We start from the raw sequence: 22,157 nt of genomic DNA, 5'->3' as shown, positions 1-22,157 counted from the left end.
ACAGTGTCTTTGACATGTGAGCTAATCTAGTACAGCAATTTCAAGCAAAATCCGAAGTGTAGCAGCTATTAAAAAAATAAAATAATGTGGTGCTTTTGTGTGGAACAACCTCATTGAAGAAGATAACAGTGGTTACTCAGACCTAATTGCTGGTTGTGAAGAGGCCCCCATATCAGTTCAAGCTTCAGGGCTCCAAAAATGTAGGTCCACCACTGATTGTTTCGGCAGAATGCGCTTTGGATTGACAAACAGTGTAGGACAGGGATGATACGGGGATGTAATTGTATGTACAGCATCCCCAAAATGGCACCTGCTTCCTGCACTGAATGCCAGTGTGTACTCACTTGAAGCTGCTTCTGCTTCTTGAGAGAGTAGAAGCTCAGCAGCAAAAGGAACTTCTTAGTTCATTCTGCATCCAGTGCGCTCCCACCACTGGTTTGGGAAGTGGTACACACACAACTTTAGTCACAATCCATATCAATCCTGCATTTATTCCATTCTTCCTTATGAAACTCTACATTTTGATGCATTCCCCCACCCCTGCCCGAAAAAACCCAGTTTTGATCCAAATTGAGAAAAATAACATCTTTCCTGCATTTAGCAATCAAGAGGGACTGGTGCCGCCTACACAGGTGCAAGGTGGGCTGCTGGTGGTGTAGTGGCCCTTCCCCCTGTTCAGCTGCTTCCTGCAATGAAGGCAGATGGTAAAACCAACTCAAAGTGATCCCAGGCGACACTCTGCTGCTTTCTTCCACTCCTGGCACAGCCAGCTTCCTCGGCGGGAGGGGGAGCAGTGAAGGTGTTTTGAGTTTGGTGACAAAAGAGCTAAAATGGCCAATGCTACTGCTACCTATACCATTGCTTCCAACTGTGCCCCAGGGGGTCCCATGCAATACAGAATCCAAAAACCCCTAACCTAGCTGAGATTTTACCATTGCCTTCACTTTCAACCAAACTTCACTTGTATATCAGTAACTATCTGATTCCTCATTGTCTTTTCAGCAGTTATGAAATGAAATTATAAATCAATTTAACAAATGCTTTGAGTGCAATGAATTAGGTAATGAAGTACAATGGTATAAACATCCACTACATTATATAAATATATTAGCAATTTTCATTGGCCTTATAACAACGAGCATTTGACAAATGCTAATGCACAACTTGTCTGAAACTTCTGACCCTTTAATCATTCTGTCTGGAGAAATGTGATCTCCCGCGCAAATTTAAAAAACACACATTTTGACTAAGTCTGTGGTAGCAGTCTTAATTTCTCCTTCTCAAATCACAGCTTGCACTGGGTGGATTTTGCAAACTTTTGTGTAGATCCTCTTACTTGATTGCACTTCATATGCACAAAAGTGTGCTGAATGCGACAACGAGGAGGCTCTCTGTATGTCCCCCTAAAAATAGTCTGAGGTCAGTTTTAACTGCTCTGATTATCTGTTGTTTTTTAGGCCCAGTTTCCTGAACAGGTGAACTAGTGTTAGCGTTAACTGCATGTGACTACAATGGTACCTCTGGATGTGAACGGGATCCATTCCAGAGCCCCATTTGCACCCAGAGCAGAACGCAACCCGCGTCTGCGCGTGCCATTATTCACCGCAGGACGTGCATGAGCATCTGTGCATGCACGAGCGGCAAAACCTGGAAGCAACGCATTCCATTACTTCTGGGTCGCTCAACCTGAAGCTACCACTTCAACCCGAGGTATGACTGTATTTTTGAATGATGCCGCCTTCTTACAACCTGATCCTAAGCATCAGAAATAAGTCCTATTACAGGGGTCAACAAACTTTTTCAGCAGGGGCTGGTCCACTGTCCCTCAGACCTTGTGGGAGCCAGACTATATTTTGGAGGGAAAAAATTAACAAATTCCTATGCCCCACAAATAACCCAGAGATGCATTTTACATAAAAAGACACATTCTACTCATGTAAAAACATGCTGATTCCCGGACCACCCGTGGGCCAGATTTAGAAGGCAATTGGGCCAGATCCGGCCCCCAGGCCTTAGGTTGCCTACCCATGTCCTGTTAGCTTCCTGATCACATACCGGTAGTTCCTGGCTCCAATCTGCATTATACATTTCAGTCTTACCCCAAAGAATCCTGGGAACTGTAGCTTTTTGAGGGGTGCTGGGAGACCCCTGTTCCCTTCACAGAGCTACATTTTTCAGAGTGGGAAGGGGATTGACAGTTAAACCACTCTGAGAAAAGTTACAGAATGCTGCAGCACCTTAGAATCACAGAATTGTAGTGCTGGAAGGGAACCCTAGAGTCATCTAGTCCAACCCCTTGGAATGCAGGAATCTCAGCTAAAGCACCCACAACCTCTGCTTAAAAACCTCCAAGGAAGGAGAGTCCACCACCTCCTAAGGGAGTCCGTTCCACTGCCAAACAGCTCTTGCCTTCAGAAAGTTCTTCCTCAGAGGCATAGCAAGTCCTGCTAGTGCTGGGGGGCGGGCGGTCTGCAGGGGCATGCCATGGGGGCTGGGGGGCCACCAGAGTGACTGCTTCCCTCCTGGGCACCCTCCACCTTGAGGGTGGCAGGGGTGTGTGCAGCAGTTCAGGTGCGCTGCAAGCCCAGGCCCATGCTGCTTTTGCGAGTGGCGTGCTGGCTCTCAGGGTACAGGCATGCCGCCCCCAAAAGGAAGTGCAGCTCCTGTTCTTCCTGGTGTTCAGTCGGAATGTCCTTTCTCGTAACTTGAATCCATTGCTTGGGTCCTACACTCCGGAGCAGGAGAAAACAAGCTTGCTTGAAACAAAGGCTGGATCTCAACACATCAAAGAAGTGTTTCTGTTAAACGCTTTGCAAACTTTGTATGAGAAATCGGGTCAGCAAAAACGCAACTCCACACACCATCTGGTGTCACACTGTTAGAATGCATAAACAACACATATAAAGCGCTTTTTCTTTGTCAATGAAGCTGAGTCCTAAGATGTTTCTTTGTGTCATCTCTGTTTGGCCAGCAGCCTATGCATTTGCTCACCTTCATCCCTCTTCTCCTTCTGTTGGCTATCTATCTCACAGTCAAAACAGAGACTGTAAGCTCCTTGGAGGGCAAGACCTTTTCATTCTTGTTTATATTATTCCATAAAGCACCCATATGCATTAACGGTGCTGCCTAAACAGTAAATAACAACAACAAACTACAACATGGCTACGCTCTTGGATTTCATCTATGTGCAACCTCCCACTCCTTCAATAACTCACAAACATCTTGTTCATGTTTTGTTCACATGCCCTGACATGAGCCATGACAAAGAAGCATGCTCAGTGAGTATTAACAGGAACTTTGTCATGCAACAACCTTAAGACAGAATTTGTGACTCACAGGAAATGAAGAAACAAGCTGTTAAAAAGGCTTCTCGCCATGTTTGAAAAAAGCTGAGACCAAACAAAATACAGGATCACAAAAATACAGGGCTATGCCAGCTGCATTCATCTGTCATTCCCATACCCATATTTCCTAGTAGATTCAACTGTGGTAAAACTGGAAGCTAAGAGTGGTCAAAGAGATTAAGACACATCATGGATAATTCTTAGCCTTTCTCAAAGGCCCTTCAAACATGCCTCTCTTACATACAACCTTCGGGCAAAACAGCGTCTAAATACATTTTTAAGGCCAAATGCATTATTAAGACGACAAAATAAAGGAAAAAACATCTGAAGCAGCAGAATAAGTGGATGGACTTCCTTTTGCACTCATCCAGAAAGTGTCCCCCTAATTAGAAATGCAAAATAACAATTTAAGTTCAGGGTGAAGGGCATAATGGGAGGGACGTGGCAGCTCAGGTGCCCTGCAGGTCCAGCCAAGTCGTACTCAGAAGAGGCCACTGGCATCAATGGGCAGGATGAAGGGTTCATCCATACTTACCATTTGCCCTGCTCTTTCAAGGCATGGTCCTCACTTTAAAGCTCCATGTCCGAGTGTGCCCCCCCCCGCTCCCTTTTTCCTCCAGAACAAATGGCAATTCAGGTTTCCCACGGATTGCCATTTGCTCTGATTCAGCTTTAAAGAGCAGGTTTTCATGGAGAAGACTCCGGAGCAGGAAAAATAGTGCTTGGATATGGAGCTTTAAAGGATGGACTGTGCCTGGAAAGTGCAGAGGAAAGGGAAGTGTGGATAAGCCCTAAGTTAAGAACATTGATTTCAATGGGTCTGCTGACTTAAGTTGGATCTAACTCAGTGTCTGTTACTCAGGCCTCTGTTTTGGAGGGTTCAAAAATGAATAGCAACTTTGAACTGACCATTTTTCTAATTGCAGCCCAGGCAAAAGTCCTTAAAAAGGTAAAGGTACCCCTGCCCGTTCGGGCCAGTCTTGACAGACTCTGGGGTTGTGCGCCCATCTCACTTAAGAGGCCAGGGGCCAGCGCTGTCCGGAGACACTTCCGGGTCACGTGGCCAGCGTGACATCGCTGCTCTGGCGAGCCAGAGCCGCACACGGAAACGCTGTTTACCTTCCCGCTGGTAAGCGGTCCCTATTTATCTACTTGCACCCGGAGGTGCTTTCGAACTGCTAGGTTGGCAGGCGCTGGGACCGAGCAGCGGGAGCGCACCCCACCGCAGGGATTCGAACCGCCGACCTTTCGATCGGCAAGTCCTAGGTGCTGAGGCTTTAACCCACAGCGCCACCTGCGTCAAAAGTCCTTGGCGAGAAGTAATTTATTTCTTATAGCAACTACTTCAGCAGAAGTTCTGTGTTTCCCGTATATTACAGAAGGCTGACTAGAAACTCCTGGGTAAATGTGCTGGCAGACCTGCTTGGGAAAGTTCCTCCTGCAAGTCTAAGGTTGGAGACATTTTTTTCAGAAAATTGAAAGTATTTATGAGAGTTGGATCACTGATTTTGGTATGAGCTCTCTTTTGTATGATTGCAAACAACTGAAAAAACTGTTAGTCCAGAAGTGACGGGGGAAGAACAAAAAAAAAAAAAGCAGACACTAGGGGAAGTGATGCCTCTTTCACAACATTTTCAACTCTGTTAAAAAGTGTTATTGACAGACTATGTCCCTTGGTGCTAGTAAACCCCTTGGCTTGACTAGAAACATGCCCTTTAATTTTTCAGGAAAAGCTATGGCTTAACATATTTTGACTGCTTCTGTAATTCCTGAATATAGCTGCAACCTGACAGCTGCTGCAAAGGAAAACACAGATCTCCTTTGAACATGTAGCTCTGTCAGCTCTGCCTGCATTGGTGATCAGATATTTTTCATAGCGGCTAATGTATTAGATATTTTATTTTTAATTTAAAATAATTTTATATTTTGCTGGTGTTGTTTGGAGGCCCAGGGCAAAAAAGAATTTGCTTTGCTTCTCACAGCATAAAGGAGCTAAATAAAGTTACCAAATTTCATCTCTATTGCCCACTTCTTCAAAACCAGTTGTGGGCTTGATCTGATTGCAGAATTCACTCCTCATCATTCACAATTTGTGAGAGCTCACATCCAGCGCTATTGATTTTACAGAAATCACCACCCCCTCGCCTTTTCATCTTCAAATCATTTGTCACCTCCTCAACTTTCTCTTGAAGAGAACTTCTACACTCAAGAGACATTGCTTGCTCTTGTAGTTTCTTCTTACCTCTAAGCATGCAGAAGTTTTTTTTTTAATGTTTCTGCTACGTTGTGAGTTGTCCTGTACTGAATGGACTGTTTGCAAGATTGTTGGGTTTGTACTTGAAGTGCACACAAAATAACAAGTCTTTATGCCAGGAAGCACGTGCCTTAGGCTCATTATTTCGAAAGATTTTGTCATTTACATCCAGAACAGCAGCATTGTAGACGTTATTTGTAAATGTTGTCTAAGCCTTTCTGTATTGGGTGAACCCTCCAGTCGTCCTGCTCTTACATGGTGATGATGGAGTTAGATTTCAGAAAGTAATGCTGGGGGCGGCGATAGTTCTGCTCCTTGGTGTTTGTGTGCTATTTAATGTCTGGGCTGCAGGTGGTCTCAGGTTCCAGGACATGATCTGAAGGCATGTGATGTTATAGTCACATTGCTGCAGTTAAGCAGATCTGGGTACTGATCTCGATGTCTCAGTTGGAAAAAACTTGGCATTTTAATATAGGACTAAATAAATGCACCTCTGGCCTCATTTTATGTGCTCCTGAAGTTGCCCAATTCTTCCTTTCCATCAGAGTTCCTTCTTTGCTTAACATTTCTTCTTTATATTTATGTATTTCTCCCTCATTCTATTTAACTTCAGAACAAAATTAATTGATGGATGTGGTTAATTTCTTTAAAAAAAACTTTTAAAATAAGTTTATCCCATTTGTACGAGTTGGGTTCCATCCTCTCAGCTCTCTGAGAACAAATTGGTAGGCTTCAGCCATGCAGGTGTATGTATTTATACAGCACACTACAGTCAGAAAGGAGTTACCATATTTTTCGCTCTATAAGACGCACCAGACCACAAGATGCACCTAGTTTTTGGAGGACGAAAACAAGAAAAAATATATTCTGAATCTCAGAAGCCAGAACAGCAAGAAGGATCACTGCGCAGTGAAAGCAGCAATCCCTCTTGCTGTTCTGGCTTCTGGGATAGCTGCGCAGCCTGCATTCGCTCCATAAGACGCACACACATTTCCCCTTACTTTTTAGGAGGGAAGAAGTGAGTCTTAGAGAGCAAAAAATACGGTACTTTCACTTGCTTTTTAGAACAGCTTTGGTATGTTGTATTATCCCCAAGTAAATGTGACCCTGGACAGAAAATAGACTGCACAGCCCTGGTCTACATAAAACCACTGTTCAGACATTTTCTAGAGCTGATGCCCTAGAGGTGGTAATGCTTGCTTGCTTGTGACTAGCCTGGCCAGGCTGTCTGTCTGTCTATCTGGTGCAATCACTTTATTCCAAAGTGTCACAGGAACCACCTTTTTGAAAGGCACCTGGCTGACCAAGATGGCAGAGAAGTAGCCAAACTAGATCACACATTCTAGCAGGCATCATGTGTGTGTACATGTTACTCTGCACACATGACATATGTTGTCTGCACACATGACACATGGCATTTCCATTCCTGCATTGCAACACTTGTTTGTTCAAGCAGCAGACAGGTGCAAGGTAGTGCAGTGAACAAGTCAGGCCAAAGTTTTGGAAGACAGAGCTGTGCATGCCATGCAGATTACCTTCATCTGGCCTGCTGTTTTTAAGTGCAGTAGAGGATGTTGTTTCATCACCAGAGTTGGAGCAAGGTTAAACCGCCGGTCCAGTTAACTTCCACATGTGAACTAAGGGACATACCATCTTGTCCTTTCTTCCCAGACAGCAAACTGTCCTAGATCAGCAATGGGCTCAAAGACACATGTACATGGCTGTGGTCCTTCTGTTACTTGTTTGATATATGGGATACCATTAAAATTATCAGCATATTATCCTCTGGCGCTCCTATAGAAGTAGAGTTTATATAATTGTATAATTCTGCCACAGAAGCCTGCTGTCCTTGAGTCACCTAGCAGCAGACATCAGGATGTGAGGGGGAGAAGGGAAGCAGGGCTATTCCATGGGCTTTGCTGAAAGACCAGGGCTGCCCACCCATGAGACAAGGGGAGGAAACTACCTCAGGCAGAAAGATTCCCTGGGGCAGCAGTTCACAATGTCAATCTTTCTTTCCCCCTTGTCCCTGAAGTGTAGATATTCCCTCCCCCCTTCCTCCCTGGCAGGGAGGGGCATCAGTATCTTGGGGTCTGTTCTTAGGTGCCAAAATATCTTGGGTCATCCCTGTGAAAGGCCAACTGTTTTTGGCCCTTCTCCTGCCCTTTATCCCTGTTGTTGTTTATCCTGACATTGGAAATATTGTTACAGAATATAAGGGAAAATAGGGAAATTAAAGGTATAGAGGTAGGGCACCAATCATATAAATTAAAGGCATTTGCTATGTGGTATTAACATTGGAACAACCAATAGAGAGTGTCCCCAAGGCATTAGAAGAAGTGGAAGGCCTTAAAAGAAACACAGAAAAGACTAAAATGTTGGTTAAAAACATGGATGACTAGTCGAAAAAGGTTTTCGAAATGGTAAGTGGCTTAAAAATAGGTAAGAAATACCTAGTGATTTGGCTGACTGTGAGAAATCTCAATTTATTTCAATATGATTATATTAAACTGTAGAGAGATAATAAAAAAGATGGAGATGTGGGGAAGGATGAAACTCTCCTTATTAGGTAGAATCTCAGCCATTAAAATGAATTTACTGCCTTAAAATGTTGTCAATCCCAATTGTTCAGTCAATCCCGATTGTTAATAACTTAAGCTGTTTCAAGGAAAGGAACAAATATATTTCTAAATTCGTCTGGCAGGGGAAATAGCCTCGAATTAAACATAAAATTTTGATAGATACAAAAGAAAAAGGGGGCCTTGCCCAGCCAGACCTAGAACTGTATTATGAGGCAGCTTGTTTGTGTTGGCTAAGGGAATGGATTGTATTGGGAAATGCACACATTTTAGATTTGGAAGGCCACAACATGAAATTCAGCTGGCATATATGCCTTTGGTATGAGAAAGCTAAAATTTATAAGTGTTTCATGAACCATTAGGAGAATTTTTTATGGAGTCTGGGAGAAATACAAAAACTTGATGGAAAGGAAAACACCCCATTGGTTATTACCAACTGAAGCAATCATAATCAAGATACTCAATATAGGTAGATGGTGGGCGACCTATAGCGACGTGCTGAACTTTTCAGGGAGGGAACCCAGATTGAAACCAATGAAAGAAATAAGGAGACAAGTTACTGATTGGTTACAGTATCATCAACATACGATAGGTTTAAATTAGATAAGAAAAATGGATTTTGGGACCAAAGCTCACAATTTGAATGAGAGTTAGTGCAGCATAAGGAAAATTATCATCATTATCATCTAAAATGTATATACATCTAAAATGTATAAACTATTACAGTGGTACCTCGGGTTAAGAATTTAATTTGTTCTGGAGGTCCATCCTTAACTTAAAACTGTTCTTAACCTGAAGCACCACTTTAGCTAAGTGCCACCGCGCCGCCAGAGCACGATTTCTGTTCTCATCCTGAAGCAAAGTTCTTAACCCGAGGTACTATTTCTGGGTTAGAGTCTGTAACCTGAAGCGTATGTAACCTGAAGCATATGTAACCCAAGGTACCACTGTATTGGAATGGGAAACAAAAAATGAGCTGGTTAAAGCTTCAATGACCCACTGGGCAATGGATATATTGTATAATATAGAACTAAACCTCTGGTGGAAACTTTGGAAAAAAGATTTGAAATTGACGGCATGCTACACATTGAAAGAGAATTACATTAAAATAGATGGTTTTTAACTCCAAGTAGATTGGCTAGGATGTATAAAGCAGAATCCGATTTGGGTTGAAAATGTAAAGAAATGGAAGGACCTCTTTCCATATGTGGTGGGCATGCAAAAAAGTTAAAGAATATTGGGAAATTATATATAATGAGATGGGGAAATGTTTAAAACAACTCCCCCCCCCAAACCAGAGGCATTTGTGTTAGGAATTGTCCAGACAAAGGTTCCTAGGTGTCAGAAAAACCTATTTATGTTTGCTACAATGGTAGCTTGGATTTTGTTAGCCCCCAAATAGGTGAGGGAGGTCCCTAGCAAGGAGGACTGGCAACTCAGGATGATAGAATATGCAGAGTTAGCTGGTCTAACAAGTAGAATAAGAGAACAAGAAAAACAGGTATTTAAAGAGGAGTGGAAAATTTTCATTGAGTATGTAGAAAATAATTGTGCACAGTTGAAAACGCTGGCAGTATTAAGGTAAATTCAATAGCATAACATATTTAAAAGTGATGCAAGATAGGAGAACTGCAGTAGATGAATATATTAAAATATGCAGGAATGGTAGATAATCTAATAGAACCTTGGAAGGGAAGGAAGGGAAGTCATTGAAATATGGTATGAAATATGTTTAATTTGAAATGTAAAATATGAAAATTATATTTATATACGATTATATATAGATATTATATATAGATAGATGTCTTTGTGTGTGTGTGTGTGTGTGTGTGTGTGTGAATGAGAGATTCTTTGGGGGACTGTTAAAGTGGTGTAAGAGTGCTTTAAATCAGTGCTCCCCAACCTTTTTATCACCGCGGACCGATAAATGTTTGATAATTTTTCCGTGGCCCGCTTGTTTTGATTTAATAATTTTAATTTAATTGTATTTAAACATGCCTTCAAAATAAAATACAGCTACACCAAAAATGAATATAAAGTGATTATTTTATTTAACTCACTAGAATGCCAAATCAATGAGAACCCTGAGCTTGTTTCTTTGCAACGAGACGGTTCCACCTGGGGGTAATAGGAGACAATGACACCCGAAGTGTGTTGCTTATGTCCAGTTTATTCCGTTGTTTTGTTTTGGTTGCTGTCACTGCAGAAAACCCCGCTTCACACAGATAGGTTGTCGGAAATGGCAACAGGGATTTAAGTGCTGTGGTGGCAATCTCAGGGTATTCCGCCATGACTTTAATCCAGAACGTCGGCAGAGTTGTTGTCTTGAACGTAGTTTTAAGGCCACCGTCATTTGCAATCTCCAGCAGTTGTTCTTCTTCTTGCATAGACATGCTAGATTCGCCTGATTTGTTGGCAAATGGGTCGCGGATCCATTTCTTACCAGTTCGTGGGTCTTTTGTGGTTGGGAAGTAGCGCTATTTTAAAAGCAAAGACAGGTGATCGTGCACCAACTGGCAGAATGAATGTTCAAGCTCACTCTCGCCTACAATCCCTGCTAATGTCTGAAACATGTCCAAAATGCCTTTGTTCACGCGCCGTCCCCACAACTCCAGTTTGGCTTTAAATGCTTTGTCTGACAACTTGAAAACAGTTGTCATTTTCCCCTGAAGGCCCAGATTGAGTTCACTGAGCAGGCTGAATATGTCACACAGGTAAGCCAGTTTTGCGACCCATACCTTGTCACTGAAATGTGCTGCCAGCGGTGACTTCTTTTCTGAGAGAAATCTTTGCAATGGCTCTCGTAATTCAAATACTCTGGTTAGCAATTTTCCTCTGGATAACCATCTTATTTCTGTATATAAGAGAAGGCATCTATACTCTGCGTCCATCTCCTCACAAAGCTGCTCAAACAGGCGCGAGTTAAGTGTGTGTGCTTTGATGTGGTTAATAACTTTAACGACATCCATCAATACGCTGTTAAATTCCGGTGACATTTTTCGGCTTTCCAGCATTTCCCTGTGAATGAGACAATCCGTAGATTCACTCTCAGGTGCAACCTCCTTAATCCGAGCAGTTAAACCAGACAGTCGTCCGATCATGGCAGCAGCTCCGTCTGTGCATATGCTGACACAAAAGGACCATTTCAGTTTTTCTGATGTATAACCATTCAGTGACTTGAACAGTTCTGCTCCTGTGGTGTTGGTTGGCAAAAATAGTGCACATAACAAATTCTCATGCACATCCTCCTCATATAGATATCGCACATAAACAAGTAGTAGTGCCTTGTTGTTGATATCTGTAGATTCGTCAACCTGGAGTGCATATCACGGTGATGTATTAATCCTCTCCAACAATTGTGCCTCGATGTCTTCGGCTATTTCCTCAATGTGCCTAGTCACAGTGCTAGCTGACAAAGGCACATGTGCTATCTTTTCCACTGCAGCCTCTCCTAGAAGTTCACGGCAAATGTCTTTAGTGGAGGGCAAGATCAATTCTTCACCAATAGTAAATGGCTTTTTAGCCTTACCAATGCGGTTAGCCACCAAATATGATGCTCTCAGTGCATTCTCCTTTATTGATGTGGTGGCCCTCATAAATATCTTCTGTGCTTCGTGCTCCTGTTTTTTTCTTTCAAAATACTCCAGGGGCTTGTCTTTTATGCCAGGGTGCTTGGCGGTCAAGTGGCAAAGCAGTTTTGAAGGTTTCATTGCCTCATCCGAGAGCTTCTCGCCGCAAACTATGCAGAGCGGTTTTGATGCGTGGGAATCACCTGTCCCGATAAATCCATATTTCAAATAGGACTCATGGTATTGTCTGTTAAAAGTTGCATGTTTCTTTGATGTTGAAGGCTCTTCTTCTGTCTGTTCACTGGGCCTTTTTTTCTTCCCAAGGAAACTTTCTAACGATGTCTGTTTCATACTCATTTTTGCTAATTTGTGGGTTAAAGCAGACACAATAACACGTCAGTACACACGAGTACCGGTGAACAGATAGAAGAGCTAGAAGAGTGATACCTTCTCTTTCTCTTCACTCCACTGCTGCTTGCAACCGCTCAGCTCCAGATGTCACCTAAATCCGAATGTAAATCAAAAAACTATCAACCCAAAAATGTGATCAGTGTTTTAAATATATGACCAGTGTATCAAAATAACTGTGAAATATACATATAAATCACAAATGACTGTACCCCCTTTCAACAGAGATGCCCCAGCATTCCCCTTTCAATACAGAGATCATCGCGCCATAGTGCTGAGTCTCCTCAATAGCGGAGAACCCCCGCCCCCCCTCCGTGCACTTATGCCTGAACCCGCACAAACACATTTGATCCAGGAGTTGTTGACCTAAATAAGTGCAATAGGCCTGGGTGAATGAGAGGGCATTCTAATAAAACCATTGCTGCTCCTCTTTCCGTTTGATAGTGCTGAGTCCCCCCCTCCGTGCCCTTACCTCACGGCAGCTTCTCTTCAGTCCCCGTGTCTCCGACCTCGAGTCCTCAGTCCTCCCGTGGCGCCTCCTCCTCGGCCAATGGTGTGAGGTTTGCCTTTCAGCCAATCAGGAAGCACTCCCTGATTGGCCAGGAGGAGCATCAGTGTAACAATAGCGAATTTTCATTCGCTATTGTCATACAATGGGCGGGCTTGCTCTGCGACTCGGCTGCCCGCCACAGTGAAATGATTTGAAGTTCCACGATTCATCCACGGACCGGCACCAGTCCGCGTCCCGGGGGTTGGGGAACACTGCTTTAAATAATGCTTTAGTTAAAAATCCTGCATTGCTGGGGGTTGGACTAAATGACCCTCAGGGTCCCTTCCAACTCTACAATTCTAAGATTCTATGAATGCCTATGGACAACAGATGAATTCTTTTTAAAATGCCTCAAATATGTGACAAGAAAAGATGTAACCCTAGTGGTTGGATGAACATGTCTGACTCTGTGTGTGTGTGTGTGTGTGTGAGAGAGAGAGAGAGAGAGAGAGAGAGAGAGAGAGAGAGAGAATATGAATTGGCATTAGCAGGTATGTGGAAAGATGTTTAGAAGCACAGTTTTGTTTGGAAAAGAAACAGAATTTGTTGCTATCTCCACCTCTTTCCTTCTTTGGCTGGTTTTCTACATTTACCATTCTTTTGACAGGTAGAAATTCAGCAGGTGGGGGAGGATGTGAGTCATTGAAATGAATGTGCGTTGCTAATTTAGAGCCGTACGTTTCCTTGGGTCTGCTCTGTGAGTCTGGCCATTGTAATGGATTGCTCGAAGTCATTTCATTCTGCACCGGGTCAAGTAATTTTTAGCCGCCCAATTCCCCCCGCCCCCGCCGCCCATGTTCCTTATTTTGCCGGACCGAAGGTGGCAACGCTCATTCCAGCCGAATTTGCGCATAATCCAAACAGATTGGAAGCGGGGTGTGTGTGTGTGTGTGCCAAAGTCTTTTCCCTAGACGCCCCCCGCCCCCTTTTAACTTTTTAAAAAGCCAAGCGCGAAAGCTGAATGCACACAAGTTAATCGCGCGCAAGTTGCGGGTTTGCTGTGCTGTTAATCTGAGTTGTTGGAATGATTTAAAACCTTGTTTGTAACAAATAAGCAAACAAGTGAAGGCGGTGCTTCAAAAAACAAAGACCCGTCCAAGGACTCTGGGCGGCGCCATGTTGGCGGACGGGGCCTTGTTTCAGGAGCGCCTCCCTCTCCGGAGGACTACAGTTCCCGTCATCCTCCGCGGGGCGGCGCGTTCTTATGAGGTCACCGCCTCCCCGCCCGCTTCCCGGGCTATATGTGTCTGTGCGCCGGAGCGGCCGCCGCTGCTGCTGCTTCTTGTTCTTGTTGTGCCCTGGAGGCTCCGCTCGGCTTCTGGCCCGCCGCCCTCGCCGTCCGTCTTCCTCGCAGGCCGCGGAGGCGCTGGCCATCGGCTTCCGGGCCCCTTCGGACTCCGCTCCCGCGGCCTCCTTCCCGCCGGGCTGTGTCTCTGGCTGTGGTGTTTCCGAGGGGCTCCCAGCCGGGGGGAGAGCGCCGAGGGTCCTGTCCTGGGTGAGCAGCCAGACTCGCGCTCCCTTCCGGGGTTTGTTTCTAATCACCATTTGCCGAGGAGACTCTAAAGGGGGGGGGGAGGCAGTCTTTATGAAGAATTAAACTGTAAAAGCAAGAAAACGGTCAAAGGAAGAAAAGAATCGATTCGTGTTTGCCCCCGAATGTGTGTATGCGCGTGGATTCCTGGGTTGTTTTCCGCCTCTTGCGTCGCTGTCTTGAGGTTTGCGGGCTGCTCTTTGTCCTCCTGGAAAGGGAAATTGCACAGGCGGCCGAGCTCAGCAGCCCCACGTCCTCCGCCTCTTCCTCTGGAAAAAACCTGGCTATGGCTGTAGTCCTTTTATTTTGGGGTGGCGGGGGGGGGTGCCTTTGTCATGGAGCTTTTCTAGGGGAAATCTCTCCTTTTCAGGGGGAGCCCGAAGCGTTTCCTGAAGCTGGGTTTGCCCAGGACTAACTAAAGTACAGTAGTCCTGGACGTTAGCTGAATAATAAAAAAGGCAGAACAAAGTAAGTCGTATTCCTTTGTGCTAATGTGTAAAAGCTTTTTTCTCCTGTGTTCTTATGTCCCCACCAAAGGATTTCCCACCTCTAAAAGGAAACATAAGTTTTTGGTGTGGTGTTTATCCTTTTAAAGTTTGCTTTTAAAAATTGGCCTTGTGTCCTCGGTCTCAGTTAACCCTAATGTGATGTATTTGTAGCAAAGTTATTTTCCTTCTCCAGTTTCTTTTAAAGGGCTAAAATAGAGGAGGTGTTGTTTAAGTTCTTATTTGTTTTTATCAAAAGAGGAGTACAGTGATTTGAGATGGTGAGGGTTTTGATGTTGTCATCTTTGTGCTTTAGTTATGATTTGGTTCGATCTGTCAGTGTGTCATCTCTTAAAGAGAAATCTTTTACACCTGCTCCTACTAATTTGAAGTTCTGTGTTATACTGTTTCATTTAAAAACCTGCAAAACATAGTTCCATGAGTCTTGGCTTATGACACTGTACTTTTCTATGAAGTGTTTTATCACATTACCTTTTAAAAGGCTACATGTTTTATATTGGCTGGGAGTCAACTGACTTTTTCAGTACAGTCATTGTGATTCCTTGGCTTTCTATCAGCTGAATTCCAGTTTTATCTGTTCTGAATCTGAGCTGTCCAGCAATGGAATTATTTTTTTCTATGCTTAACTTGTAAGGGGGAAGGAAAGTGGAATGGCCAGAAGTGAGAGTGAAGCTAAGTTTCCTGTTTTCTATTTTGTATCTCACAAAGCATATTATAATGAAAGGTATAGTAACATGCTGGATGTTTATATTAGATGTGCTGCTTATAGTCTAGAGTGTTTTTGCCTGTATGCTGTACTTTGGGTTTAATAACTCTCATATAAATTGATACTTCCTGTAAACTGTCAGTATTACCCAAACATCTGGTCCATTGACAAGATATATTTTCATGCTTGTGTTCCCAGTTTGATATTCAGAGAACATATTTTAAGAGAACTAATACTGATACTAATACTAAAAAGTGCTCCTGAGGTTTTGGCCCTATTAAATAAATGCAGCATTGCTGTTGATCTTTGGAATTATTGACTGATGAATATGGAAAAACTATGAATACACCAAGGCCAACTACTACATACATCGACTTGGAAGTAGTTTCAAGTGAATCCAAGTGCCTTGTTTCAAAATGTATTATATTTGAGGCACAAGATCAAATGCACCACTTTTGAAGTCTGAGAGCTGTCAGCAGGTTTTATTACTACCCGTGCACTTCAGTGGTGTTTTTTAAAAGTTTTGTTATTCGTGAGCTTACGTGAGAGATTCTTGGAAAACTTGTTTAAATGGTTTAGAGACCTCATTGTGGTCAGGGATTTTCTTCTTAATAGAGTTTTTTTAAAAATCTAAACTGGCAAATAAAGATAGAAAGAGGATCTACTCCTAATTTCAGCATGTGTAGCCTTGACTTGTCTCTCCCCCCTCCCCCCACTCCCAGGGTGGAGAATATATTGATTTTGCTTTATAGGTGGTCTTACTTACTCCTTGTACATGCTTCAGCTTCAGATATAATCAATTAAGAGTGTTTTAAGCCTAATGTGGATATGCCTGGTCTGAATGGTGATCATTCTTTGTCTGACTGACCAGGCAGGAAAGGGATTTGGAAGCTATGGTGGATTAGTCAGTGAAAAAAATCGGAAAAAATAAAAATAAAAAACAAACTAAAACAGGTATTTATCTTAAAAATTTATCTGAAAAATAATAATTGTGGTTTAAACTCTGTTGCAGCATTCAAATAATTTTCAGTAGCAGTTTCAAGTATGATGTAAAATTTAAGTTAGACTAAAGATTACTAAATTTTAATATAATTATGTTATGTCAGTGAATAACTGATGAGAAATTGAAGTATGGAGTAGATGGGAAGTTGGGTCTATAGAAAAAGACCATCGTTAATTTAAAGTTTTGAGATTATTAGTTAATGTATTAATGTTCTTTTTGTTTTGTGTTGATGGATATTTGTTTTTTCTTTTTGGTGTGTTAAAGTACACAATTAAAAGAAAAAGAAATGTTGATTCAGTGTGGGCCTGCTGTGAAAAAGGCAATATATTAGAGATCATTAGGAAAAGAATGAGCAAATCTATGAGTCCACACTTGGAATACTCTGTACAGTGTTGGTTGTCACGCCTTGAAAGGGATGTAGTAGAACTGCTGGAAAAGGTTATGAATAGGGCAAATAAAATGATCAGGAACTGGAACAACTCACCTAAAAGGACAGGTGACACTGGCATTATTTAGCTTAGAAGTAAGGCAAGTAAAGTGGGGTTATGATAAAAGTGTATAAAACCCTGTGTGGCATGCAGAAAGTCCCTAGGGGGAAGTTGTGTCCCCCCCCCCAAAAAAAACCTTCTAATACTAAAACCTTAGGTTTCCCAATGAATCTGAGTTTTATGGAGTGCAAGACAGACAAAAAGAAGTTTTCACAAAGCACATAGTTAAACTATGGAGATTTGCTACCACAGAATGTTGTGATGGCTACAAACTAGGATAGCTTTAGAAAATGTTTAGACAAATTTATGGAGGATAAGGCTATCAGTGGGTACTTGTCTACAGGATCAGAGGCAGTGCCCTAGTCACTGAGAATATTAGTTGCTGAGGAGCAACAGCAGAAGAGTGCTATTATTGCCCTCATGTCCTAGTTGGTGGCTTCTCAGAGGCATCTGATTTGCCATTGCAGAAACAGGATGTTGGAGTAGATGGGCCTTTGGTCTGATCTAGCAGGGCTCTCAGGACCCTCCTCCTTGCTCCAGTTTTGAAGGATTGCAGTTGCATGTATTGGACCGGATGCGGGTGTGTAGTGCAACCAGACCTGCATGAAGAAAAGTCATAGGACAAGCAAATGTTTCTTGCGGACAATACATGGATTCAACACAAGTAGAGTCACCTTTGAAGGGAGTTTTTGTTGTGATGCACAAATGTCAAGGCTTAGTAGGTGAAGCTGCTTCAATTCAAATGCCGTTGGGTTCCCACTTCACTCCTCATCCCCCGCCCCCAGCAATAATTCTGGTTTCCCTGTACTACAGCATAAGTCAGGAAAAGTGCATGTCCAGAGCTGGTAAATATAAAGAGATTTTATGTCAGCCTTTAGATACAGTGGCAGAACTGTATAGCTTGTGAAGGGAAAGTAGTATCTTCAAAATGACATAATTTATTTTCATAAGCTTGATGATACAGACCTAAATTCCCAAAGCTATTGGAAGTGTAATACAGCTTCATTCTCGGAAATAAGGTAGAGGTTATGTTTAATTCATATATTATGCCACCAATTAATGTTGATGAAATTGAGCACAACCAGAGTTAAAGCACTTAAAAAACCCCATTGCTTTATAAAAAGGAATGTGATAGTCAAACTACTGTAGTTTACTACACAGATGTTCTGCTATTTAGATTGGTAAGATTTTAAATGGATATTATGCTAGCTAGGGTGTAGAATTGGAGGTTTTCTCTCTTTGCAGGAAGTCAGATGAATCCACCTTCATATCTGTACTGTAATCAGGCAAACACTGAATCACAGAATTGTAGAGTTGATCCTGTGGATCATGCAGTCCAACCCCCTGTAATGCATGAATCTTAACTGAAGCATCCGTGACAGATGGCCATCTGCTTAAAAACCTCGCATGATCAAGAAGCCGGAGTCTCTTAAGAAAGGAGTCAGAAAGTTCTTCCAGATGTTTAGTTGGAACCTCCTTTCTTGTAACTTGAAGCCATTGGTTCAGGTTCTGGCCTCCAGAGCAGGAGAAAACAAGCTTTCTCCATCTTCCATGTGATGGCCCTTGAAGATATTTGAAGATGTATTCTCTTCTCCTGACCTGCTTTCTTTAAAATGGTAGATTAAAAGGTGACCAAAAAAGGAACTGTGTACCTCTGCTTGATTCTCTGTTTGTTGATCATAGTTTTGAGGATGAAAATATGCAAAGATCTACTCCCTTTAGCTTGTCCTTGCTACAGCTTTTGAGGCATTTCCTATTTTTGGAAGAAATCAAAGGACAGACTCAGTAAGTTCCCATTGAGAGGCAGATCTCCAGCTACACAAGTCTGGATTCTGTGTAATTAGGAAAGGAGGAAGGAAAATTTAAAAATCTGATTCCTTTTGTGCTTCTCTCAACCTGTGTTTAGGTCTGTACACGAAAACATGCAAGAGATCCAACACTGGCATTATTTCATCTGTGTTGTATTTCTTTCAGTGTTAGAAACTGGCATAGGAATGGTAGGAGCCATGCTGCTCCTGGGACCTAGGCTATGGGTGGCAAAACAAAATGTCTAGGCACATTTTTTTTTCCTGCCCTTCCACCAGACCAGGCAGCCTCACAGCAAAAATAAAAAAAGCCTCCTGGTGAATCAGGTGGTCTGTAGAGTAGTGGTAGGAAAAAGAGGCTTTTGCAACTGCACAAAAGACATGTCTTTTGCTGCTGCAGTGATGGGGAAATCAGGTGTTTGGTGGGGGAGCGCAGCAGCAAAAGAGGCATGTTATTTGCTTCCGTTGTGGCTGGCAGACCAGGTGACTCCAGCTAGGCAGGGGGAGATGCTAGGCACCAATAGTGTCACCTGGACATTTCCATCCAGTCACAAATGGCCGGTTGCAAAATGCGACTGGCGCCTGGCTAATTTCGAACGCTGGTTCTTACCCTGGAACGAAACTCAAGAGTGATGTCCTAGATCAGAGGTCATCAAACTAAGGCCCACAGGCCTGATACAGCCCACCGGGCTTGTTAATCTGGCCCGCAAACCTTACAGATCCTGCCACCCGCTCGGTCAGTCCCCGCTCTGAACAGGCGTGGCGCAGAGGCCTCGCCATGCGGAGGCTGACTTCTGCGGCACGGCTTGGCTTCTGATTGGCTGCAGAAAGCTCCAGCAGCCAATTGAATGAATGAATTTATTACGGTCATAGACCAGAAAAAACATAAAAAGCAACAATAGTTTACAAAGGGAATAACGGTGTCAATTAAAAATTGTAAAATTATACATAAAAGCAATACACATATGCACACACACCCACACCCACACACACACACACACATATATGCACTACAGTATATGTATAGACTTAAAAAAATGGGGGGGGGGGCTTGTCCAGGGGTCAAGTCTTTTACTTTTTTACAGCTAATGCCCTCCGCTTGATCGCAGCCGCAGAAAATTTGGCCACTTTCAGTGTTACTTCTGGGTTTTTATCTCCTAGTAGGATTTTCAGCCGCTGAGATTCAGATCGACCTGGAAATTTCTGAACGATAGGGGAGATAAACAGTGACCTAATATCCCCGTAAAGGTCGCAGTGTAACAACACATGTGAAGCCGTTTCCACCTCTTTCAGACCACATGGGCAAACTCGTTCAGCATAGGGTGTGCCCTCGTATCTGCCCTTTAGTAAGGCAGATGGCAGTACATCAAATCTGGTAAGGGTAAACGCCCGCCTGTATTTTGCGATTTGTAGATCCAGCAAATATGGTGTTAGATTAAACCCTTTTCCATAATCTTGGATAGCTGGATATTTATCTATCTTGCTCATATGGTCCTGAAGCTCTACATCTCCTATTCGCTGGCTCACCATCCTTTTAGCCTTTTCAAAACCTGAGGCTATAAGTTCTTGTGGGGAAAGCCCCAGGCCCTTCAATTTTTCATAAAGCGACAATCTCCATTTAGACTGGAACGGGTCTAGTAGAGTCAATGGAGCCACTCCCACTGGGAAAAATATGAGTTTTAGCCAGAAGTGAATCTTCAGGATCCATATCCTGGCATTAATAGGGAGTTGACCTACCTCCAGCCTGATGGCTGTGTTGGGGACACAGGTAGGTAACCCTAGTAGGGAGCGGTAAAATTTAGTTTGTACAGATTCCAGGGACTTGAGTTTTTGACAATTAAATATCTGGGTGCCATACATCAATTGTGGAAGTATTTTTGCAACAAAGACCTGGGAGGCAGCAGGAACATATTGACCTCCTTTTCTGTAAAAGAATCTTATGATAGCTCTGGAAGATCTTTGCGCATTTACAATGGAGTTCTTAATCTGATGGCACCAAGATCCCTTCTCATCAAAAATTATTCCAAGATATCTAAAAGATGTTACTTGCTCAATAGGTTGGTTATTAATTTTCCATTTATGTCGGAGTTTTCTCTTGGAGAACACCATAATTTTTGATTTAGTGTAATTTATTATTAGGTGTTCAGCTTCGCAATACTCTGTAAGAGCTCGTAAAAGTTTTCTTAGACCCATACAAGAGAAGGAAATAAGTGCCGCATCATCTGCGTACAAAAGGACTGGGATTGGTATATTATTTAGGTTTGGGGGATGAGTACTTGCTTCCTCCATCTTTCCGACTAAGGAGTTTATATAGAAGTTAAATAGAATAGGGGCAAGAACACAGCCTTGCTTGACACCATGGAAACTTTGGATTTCCTTTGATAGGTTCCCATAACGGTCGCATCTAACACGGATCCGAGTATTTTCATGTAGTCTACGGATAAGAAGCAAAAGACGTCTATCGATGTTTGTGGCATTTAATTTTTCCCAAAGTCTGTGCCGGGGTATCAAATCGAAAGCTGATTTGAAATCTATAAAGGCTACATAGAGGGAGCCTCCTTTCTTTGAGGTGTATTTCTCCACTAGATGTTGCAATACCAGTCCTTGGTCTAGAGTTGATCTATGTGCCCTGAAACCAGCCTGGGCTTCCTTTAGGATGTGCTCCTGTTCCAGCCAGTCCGCAAACTTTTCACGTAAGTGAGTTGCATAAAGTTTGCTAATGATGCTTAAGAGACTGATTGGTCTGTAATTGGCTGGATCAAGTTTACAGCCTTTCTTGAATATGGGAACGATGATTGCCAATCCCCAGTCCTCTGGTATTATTGCTGTTTGATCTATGCTGGTGAATAGGGTGGCAAGGACTGGGGCCCACCAGTCAATATTGGCTTTGAGAAGCTCAGGAGCGATATTATCTGCTCCCGGGGCTTTTCTGTGTTTGAGTGCCTGAATAAGTCTCCTGATCTCCGCAACCGACACCGGAGGCCACTCATCACCTGCCGCACACTGTATTAGTGGCTGTGTCAAAGGCAGAGCTGAATATGAAGATTGGAAAAATGCCTCCCAAGTCCCTGCAGGTATAGTATACTCCACTTCTGAGGAGGTAGATCGCACTCCATTTGCTACCAGTCTCCAGAAGGTGGCCGAATCTCTCTCTCTGGATGCATCTATTAGGCATTTCCATTCTCTTTTCTGTGCCAGGATTTTTTTGTTTTTGATCAAGATTTTATAATTTCGTTTATCTTCAAACCAGACCGTGGGGAGTTGGGGTAAATTGGCAGATCTATAATTCTTGTATTTTTTCAGTAAGTTTAGCTTCATGTCCTGACATTCTTGATCAAACCAGGGTTTGGAGTTTTTATATACTGAGGATTGCCTACTTGACCTGTTCCTTTTTTCCTTCAGGGAATCTTGAAG

At 42.9% G+C, this 22,157-nt stretch overlaps 1 protein-coding gene across 1 annotated transcript in view; it reads left to right on the top strand.

The window, feature by feature from the left end:
* Positions 1-14,178: 14,178 nt before the first annotated feature.
* Positions 14,179-22,157, top strand: part of PELI1 (pellino E3 ubiquitin protein ligase 1) — a 66,262-nt gene continuing 58,283 nt past the window's right edge. The window contains exon 1 of the mRNA XM_081906390.1: positions 14,179-14,199. The gene's annotated coding sequence lies outside the window, so the exon portion shown is untranslated. The remainder of the gene's footprint in view (positions 14,200-22,157) is intronic.

The sequence above is a fragment of the Podarcis melisellensis genome (genome assembly GCF_964234715.1).
Source record: "Podarcis melisellensis genome assembly, chromosome: 3".
Lineage (NCBI taxonomy): Eukaryota > Metazoa > Chordata > Lepidosauria > Squamata > Lacertidae > Podarcis > Podarcis melisellensis.
Note: the sequence above shows the minus strand (reverse complement) of the source record. Positions and strands in the feature narration are given on the sequence as shown.